Raw genomic sequence first — 8,474 nt, 5'->3', positions numbered from 1 at the left:
AATATTTGGAGAATAAGTAATGATTTCATTTTTAGGGATAACGTCGATCACATTTAACAGATGGAAAGTGGGTATTCACCGGCATCTTCTCTTTCATAAACACAAAATGAAGTTTTCACTTGTTCAACCACTAGTTGAATGGATGCTCGCCATCTTTATTTAGTCTTGTTTTTGTTCTTGAGACACTTCTTCCATTCTTGATGTAATCTGAATAATTCTGTACATGTGTTATTTCATAACATATAAAAGTAACATAACTAGTAATGCTACCGTAACATTACACTTTTTAATAGTACAAAATATGTCTAGAAGCAAACTAATGCATCCATATACTCCCTCTAACCCGTTCACAATTACTTCATGCTCTATGTTTAGTCAAAGTCAATTTTTGTAAAGTTTGATCGAATATTTTGGAAAAAAATCGATATCTACAAATATAAAATCTATTGTATTAGAATCATCATTAAAAAATATGTAGGCGAGGTAATTGTGAATGGAGGGAATATGACTACTTCTATGTTATTATGTATTATACAAAGTTGTAATATAGACTAGCGCCATATGCACATTAGTTACTCCCTGCTATGGTAGTCTAAACTAGTATGGATGGACTATTTTTTTTTCATCGTTACTTATGTTGCCACATCACTATTTTGCCTATAATATCCCGTTGGAAGACTTTTACACTATGGACAACAGAGGATTTGCACCCCTCAATGATGCTTCCATCACGTTGCTTCCAAAGAAGGAAGGGCAATTTTGTGGTGGGGGGGGGGGGCTTCAAGCCGGTGATTTTGATTTATAACATCGCGGGGCCATTGTTGCAGAGGTGGACTTCAATAAGAGTGTGTTTCTCAAGGGACGATTGGTACATGGCAATTTGTTCTTGGTTCAATACTCAATTAGAAGCCTCCATTGAACAAGAACACCGGCGCAAATACTCAAACTAGATATGGAAAAGGCCTTTGATTCTGCATCTTGGCCTTTCCTTGTGTAGATTCTAAGGCACAGAGGTTTCAAGCCCAAGTGGATTGCTCGTCTGGGCACTATTCTCCACCGCCAGCACAAGGATGCTCATCAATGGCAGCGGGAGAGAAAGGTTTTGGCATGCCAAAGGGCTCAGACAAGGTGACCCGATACCTCCTATATTGTTCATTCTAGTGATGGATGTGTTCAATGCAGTGGACAATTTGGCGGAGGTGCACGGCTTAGTTTGAGCGAAGTGGGATCACGCATAGACTGTTTTTTTTTAGGATGATGTGGCCATGCTGGTCAAGGCGAACCCTGTGGAGGCTGAAGCGACACTACGATTCTTACAGGATTTTGGGGAAGCATCTCATCTGCGATGTAATCTCGCAAAGAGCTCAACGTCTCCGGTTAGATGTGACGGGGTGGATCTTCAACAATTAACAAACATACTGCAATGCCTAGTTTAACAGTTCTCGGTTCAGTATTTGGGACTTCCTCTATCACTCGCCAGGTTGACGAAATGTGATCTACAACCGTAGGTTGACAAAGTGGCAGCGCATGTGCCTACATGGAAAGATTCAATGTTTGAGAGGAGTGGAATATTGATACTCGTGGACTCAACTTTGATGTGACCCCCATTTACCATCTGCTATGCCACCAGTTGTACAAACAAGTTCCCAAGTGGCTTGTTCTGGTCGGCAGCAACAGAGGCAAGGAAATGACAATGTATTCTAGCCAGGGACATGATCTGTTCGCTGAATTTTTTTTGTGGGCTGGGGGTGGAGAATTTGAGGCTGCTGGATATGGCGTTGAGAATGAGATGTCATTGGCTCGAGATGGAGGAGAAAGATAGACCCTGGAAGGGACTGCAGTTTGCCATTCGTGAAGTTGATGAGGATATATTCAGAGCTGCAACAAAGTGCGAGATCAGCTACGGCAAGCGATTGAAATTTTGGGTCCACCAGTGGATCGATGCATGGCCATTGTGTTAGGAAGATTGCGCCTAACCTGATCAAGCACGTGAAGCCCGGCTAGCTTGAAATTTAGTGTGGAAGCCGTGATGGGCAACAACAACTGGGTTCACATGATCAAGGGTACATCGTTAGTACATGCTGTTAGATTATATATTACGTGTATGCTCTCCTCTCCTGACCTAGCCGCCGCTTCCTCCTCTCCCGCCCCCCTCCCAGGTGGTGGCGGAGGATCCGCCCGCCCCGCTCCGAGCAGCCGCCCTCAGACCGCCGCACCTCAGCCGCCGCTGCTGCCGGCCTCGGCCCCGGCTCCGGCCCCGGCCCCGGCCACGATGGTGGTGGTGGCACCCCTTCCGTCGAACGACGAGGGGGAGGAGAGGGTTTCCACGGTGGCGTTCCATGGGAGGTGATGAAGCGCCGGTGGAGGAAGCCGGGCGGCACGACTACTTGGCCTGGGCCTGATGCTCTCCGTCGGTAGCCATGGAGGATTCGGTGGAGCGGTGGTGGCCTCCGCCCACGGTGACGGTTCGGCGGTGGTACGCATGATCCACGCCGCCATCCTCTTCCCCGGTGATCCGGCAGGAGGGACTAGCGGCGTGGGGGCTGCATGTCTTGCTTTGCTTTTGGTGGCGGTCCTCGGGTTTCTCGCAAGCGAAGATGAAGATCTACCGGAGGTCGGTTTTGCCTTGATCTGGCTGGAGAGATGAGTTCGGGAAAGCTCCACCGGCGATGGAACAGTGCATCTTTTGCCTGGAGTTTGCTAGATCGGGTGGTATGCATGTGGGGGCGGCAACACAGGTGAAGTTCAGAGTCTTACATCTCAGGGTGAAAATTCAAGGTCTGGCCTTAACTGGTTGTGTCTGACAACATGACCTTGTTGGAGGCATTGTTTTGAGAGTGGGGATTATCTTCAGGGTGAAAACCTAAGACCTTTGGTCGGGCGACGACGGCGCTGGTGCACTGTTCCCTTCTTGGAGGTGTCGCTTTTGGAGAGTCTGTATTTCAGGTGTCGTCACATTGGTGGTTGTATTGCTGTTGCTAGGTCTGGAATGCTGTAGCGCGACTTTTATTTCTTAGTTTTCTTTACTCTTTTTTGGCTATGTGCATCCGTACTGCCACTAGGGTGGGACGTTGTTGCAGAGGTTGGGTGTAATTGGTATCTTTTGAAATTAATATATTCCCTTTATCTAAAAAATATATATTACGTGTATAGCACGTTAGGGTTTATTACGGCGCCCCCTCTCTCTCTTGTGCTATATAAACCTTGTACCTCCTTTGTTAATCATTAAGCAATACAATTATATCAATCTTCATGGTATCAAAGCAAACATGTTAGATTGCCATTTAGTTCATCAAGTACTGTTAGCACCTTTCCATTTGAGCTGTTGCATTGCGATTTATGGACATCACCACATGCTAGTGTCTCCGGTTTTAAGTACTATCTTGTTGTTCTTGATGATTTTACCCATTTTGTATGGACCTTTCCTTTGCGCAACAAATCCAATGTCCACACCATTTTCCTAAACTTTCAAAAATATGTCGCCACACACTTCTTTCTTCCAATTAAATTCATTCAATGTGACAATTGAAAAGAATTTGACAACTTTCAAAACAGACACTACTTTCTCCAACAAGGCATACTTCTTCATTTTTCATGCCCCTATACTTCCCCTCAAAACGGCAAAGCAGAACGTTCACTTCGCACTCTCAATGACATAGTTCGCACACTTTTAATTCACTCTTCCATGCCACCTAAATTTTGGGCCAAAGCCTTGCCCACATCCACCTATCTACTAAACATCTGACCCTCCAAATCCAACACCAACTCTACACCCTTCTATCCCTCTTTCTTTGTCATCCTAACTATTCTGAACTCCGTTTTTTCGGTTGTCTCTGTTTTCCCAACGTCTCTTCCACCGCCCCCAACAAACTCTCTCCTCGCTCTATTCCCTGTGTGTTTCTTTGCTACTCTGATGAACACAAAGGTTATCGATGCTTGGATCTCGTCTCCGGCCGCGTTCACATCTCTAGGCATGTCACCTTCTCCGAGCATATTTTTCCTTTCTCCTCTCGAACATCATCACCACCACCTTCTTCCAATCTTTCACACAATCCTATCGTCCAGCCTACTAAGTTCCCGTCCCAATACACTGCTCCCACCCCATCCATCCAAACACCCAACACCGCCGTTATCGAACCACCTGCTGCCGCGTGATACGTCTCCAACGTATCTATAATTTCTGATGTTCCATGCTAGTTTTATGACAATACCTACATGTTTTGCTCGCACTTTATCATTTTCCGGAACTAACCTATTAACAAGATGCCGAAGTGCCGGCTCTCGTTTTCTGTTGTTTTTGGTTCCAGAAAGGCTGTTCGGGCAATATTCTCGGAATTCGACGAAACAAAGACCAAATATCTTATTTCCCCCGGGAGGTTCCAGAACACCGAAGGAGAGTCGGAGGCGGGCAGCAGGGGACCCACACCATGAGGCGGCGCGGGTGGCCCCTGGCCGCGCCAGCCTATGGGGAGGGGGCCCCGTGGCCCCTCCGACTCCGCCTAAAAACGCGACACCAATTGACGAAACTCCAAAAAGACTCCAGGGGCGCCGCCGCCATCGCGAAACTCCGTTTCGGGGGACAGAAGTCTCTGTTCCGGCACGCCGCCGGGACGGGGAAGTGCCCCCGGAAGCCATCTCCATCAACGCCACCGCCTCCATCATGCTCCGTGAGTAGTTCCCCCATGGACTACGGGTTCTAGCAGTAGCTAGTTGGTACTCTCTCTCCCATGTACTTCAATACAATGATCTCATGAGCTGCCTTACATGATTGAGATTCATCTGATGTAATCGGTGTTGTCTTTGTTGGGATCCGATGGATTGTTACATTATGATTAGTCTATCTATAAAGTTTGTGAAGTTATTGTTGCTGCAATCTTGTTGTGTTTAATGCTTGTCACTAGTGCACGAGTGGCATGATCTTAGATTTAAGCTCTATACTTATTGCTTAGATTGTATCTACAAGTTGTTTGCACATATCTATGTCTGGAACCCGAGGCCCCAGAGTGACAGCAACTGGGATAACTGGAGGGGAAGGCTTAGATATGAGGATCACATGTTTTCACCAAGTGTTAATGCTTTGCTCCGGTGCTCTATTAAAAGGAGTACCTTAATAGCCGATAGATTCCCTTGAGGCCTGGCTGCCACCGGCTGGTAGGACAAAAGATGTTATGCAAGTTTCTCATTGCGAGCAAGTATGACTATATATGGAAAACATGCCTACATGATTAATAATCTTGATGTTCTGTCTTAATGCTATTTAAATCCTATCAATTGCCCAACTGTAATTTGTTCACCCAACACTTGTTATTGGAGAGTTACCACTAGTGAAGATAGCTGGGAACCCCGGTCCATCTCTCATCATCATATACTCGTTCTATATGTCATTGGAAGTAGTATCAACTATTTTACGGTGCCATTGCCTCGTGTTACCATTCTTGCTTTGTTGTGTTACTGTTACTACTGCTCTCATATTACTGCTGCTTTCACATCACCCCTGTTACTAGTGCTTTTCTAGGTGCAGCTGAATTGACAACTCAGTTGTTAAGGCTTATAAGTATTCTTACCTCCCCTTGTGTCGAATCAATAAATTTGGGTTTTACTTCCCTCGAAGATTGTTGCGATCCCCTATACTTGTGGGTTATCAAGACTATTTTCTGGCGCCGTTGCCGGGGAGGCATAGCTCTACTCATAAGTTCACCTGGGGAGTACACTCTACCTCTCTCTCTGTTTTTATTTTATTTTATTTTGTTTTGCTTAGTTTACTTTTGTCTAGTTTATTTGTGCTCAGTTTATTTCTGTCCAGTATTATTTTGCTTAGTTACTTTTGTCTAGTTTGTTTTTGTTTTGTTTTACTTTTCTCATATACCCAAAAATCCATAAAAATTTGAAAAACCTAAAAATTTAAAACTGTTGTTATGGGCGAACTCACAACCTATTTGGAGCTTATAGAATTATATAATAATTATAGAGAATCAAGAACGGGAAAAGTTATGAGTGCTGTGATAGAAAAATTGAATACAAGTGCTAAAATCTTGCTTAAACGCCATGATATAAACTGTTGCTCTAAACAGGATACTAAACATCTTAAATTTCAATGTGGCTTTAGTGAGGAATTTTTAATTAAGAACTATAATTGGAATAGCTATATTCATTTTGGGTTCGAAGAAGTAGAACAATTTGTTTTGTTTATGGGAGCCTGCGAGATAGAATCCTTCATGTCTAAAAATTATGAAACTTGTGCTTGTTTGTAAGGACCTTAAAGATTATGTCTCTTCTATCCTTAAATTTTGCATAGAAAGTTACGGAGATAATCCTTATATCATTGATTATAAAGAGAGACTCATTAATGCACAAGAATGCACTCACAATTTGCGGGAACCGATGGAAGAAGAAATTGATGAACCTCGAAAGCTCATTGGATGAAAAAGAGGAGGAAATTGATGAACCTGGAAGTTCATTGGATGAAAAAGAAGAGGAGAGTGATGAACAAAAGGAGGAAGAATGGATTAGCTACCCATGCCAACCTTCTAAGGAGAGTAACTCTTTATCTCTTACACTATTTGATTGTCCTCCATGCTTACCAAAGGAGGATGAATGTTATGTTCCTGTGGATTCTCTTGAAATATTCCCTGTGAGTAAAACTTGTGAGAATAATTATGCTACTGTTATCTATGATAATCCATGCTATTTTGATAAATTTTATGATAATGATTTGTTTGTGCCAGATGTCGAAATGCATGGTGCTAAAGAGTTTTGCTTGGCAAATGTTTATGATAAATCTCTAGATGATGGTCCTATGTTACTTGATAATATTAATTGTACTACTAATGGAAATGGGATTGGAGAGTTCTTGACTTTATCTAGGAGTTCCATATCTCTTGAGAATGATCAATCATCTTGTTACATTATTGATAAAAGTGAGTTTGAAAGTTTTAATCCCACTATTTTTGAGCTTGATAAAAATTATGTGTTTATGGATCATGAAAAACATGCTTTATGTGATAGTTATATTGTTGAGTTTATTTATGAAGCTACTGAAAATTATTATGAGAGATGAAAATATGGTTGTAGAAATTTGCATGGTACTAAAACACCTCTCTATATGCTGAAACTTTTGAAGTTACTCTTGTTTAATCTTCCTATGCTTGTCACTTTGTTCTTCATGAATTTATTTGTGTACAAGATTCCTATGCATAGGAAGTGGGTTAGACTTAAATGTGTTTCGAACTTTCTTTTTGATGCTCTTTTTGCTTCAACTCTTATTTCTTATGTGAGCATCATTAAAATTACTGAGTCCATCTTAATGGCTATAAAGAAAGCACTTCTTGGGAGATAACCCATGTCTTTATTTTGCTACTGTTTTGTTGTGTCTTGGAAGTTGTTACTACTGTAGCAACCTCTCCTTATCTTTATTTTATTGCAATGTTGTGCCAAGTAAAGTCTCTAATAGAAGGTTGATACTAGATTTGGATTTACGCGCGGAAACAGATTTTTAGCTGTCACGAATTTGAGTAGGTCTCTCTGTAGGAAACTCAGAAAAATCTGCCAATTTTCATGCGTGTTCCTCAGATATGTACGCAACTTTCATTAGTTTTGAGTTTTCTGATTTGAGCAACGGAAGTACCTCTTAAAAATTCGTCTTTACTTCCTGTTCTGTTTTGACAGATTCTGTCTCTGTTTTTTGCATTGTCTCTTGTGGACTTTAAGCAAGGCTTTCTAGACTTGGAGAGCTGTAGCTAATGTTTTATTGAGTTCTTGCAATGTGTCACTACAGGACTAAAGTGGATTAAAGTTTTTTGAGTACTAACCCCTCTAATGAAGTTTATGAGAAGTTTGGTGTGAAGGAAGTTTTCAAGGGTCAAGAGAGGAGGATGATATATGATCAAGAAGAGTGAAAAGTCTAAGCTTGGGGATGCCCCCGTGGTTCATCCCTGCATATTTCAAGAAGACTCAAGCGTCTAAGCTTGGGGATGCCCAAGGCATCCCCTTTTTCATCAACAACTTATCAGGTCACCTCTAGTGAAACTATATTTTTATCCGGTCACATCTTATGTGCTTTACTTGGAGCGTCTGTGTATTTTTATTTTTGTTTGTGTTTGAATAAGATCGGATCCTAGCAATCCTTGTGTGGGAGAGAGACACGCTCCGCTTTTTCATATGAACACTGGTGTTCTTCGTTTTACTTTTAAGGTTCATGACAAAAGTTGGAAGCTATTGCACTTATTGTTATTTGGTTGGAAACAGAAAATGCTTCATATTGTCTTGGATAATTTGATAATTGGCAATTGTTTTGAGCTCTCAAGTAGATCATGTTTCTCTTGCATCATGTAGTTTAAACCTATTAGTGGAGAACTACCGTAGAGCTTGTTGAAATTTGGTTTGCATGATTGGTCCCTCTAAGGTCTAGATATTTTCTGGTAAAAGTGTTTGAGCAACAAGGAAGACAAGTGTAGAGTTTTATAATGCTTGCAATA

The sequence above is a fragment of the Lolium rigidum genome, chromosome 1, assembly GCF_022539505.1.
Source record: "Lolium rigidum isolate FL_2022 chromosome 1, APGP_CSIRO_Lrig_0.1, whole genome shotgun sequence".
Classification (NCBI taxonomy): Eukaryota; Viridiplantae; Streptophyta; class Magnoliopsida; order Poales; family Poaceae; genus Lolium; species Lolium rigidum.
The sequence above is the reverse complement of the archived record's forward strand: the minus strand, read 5'-3'. Positions refer to the sequence as shown.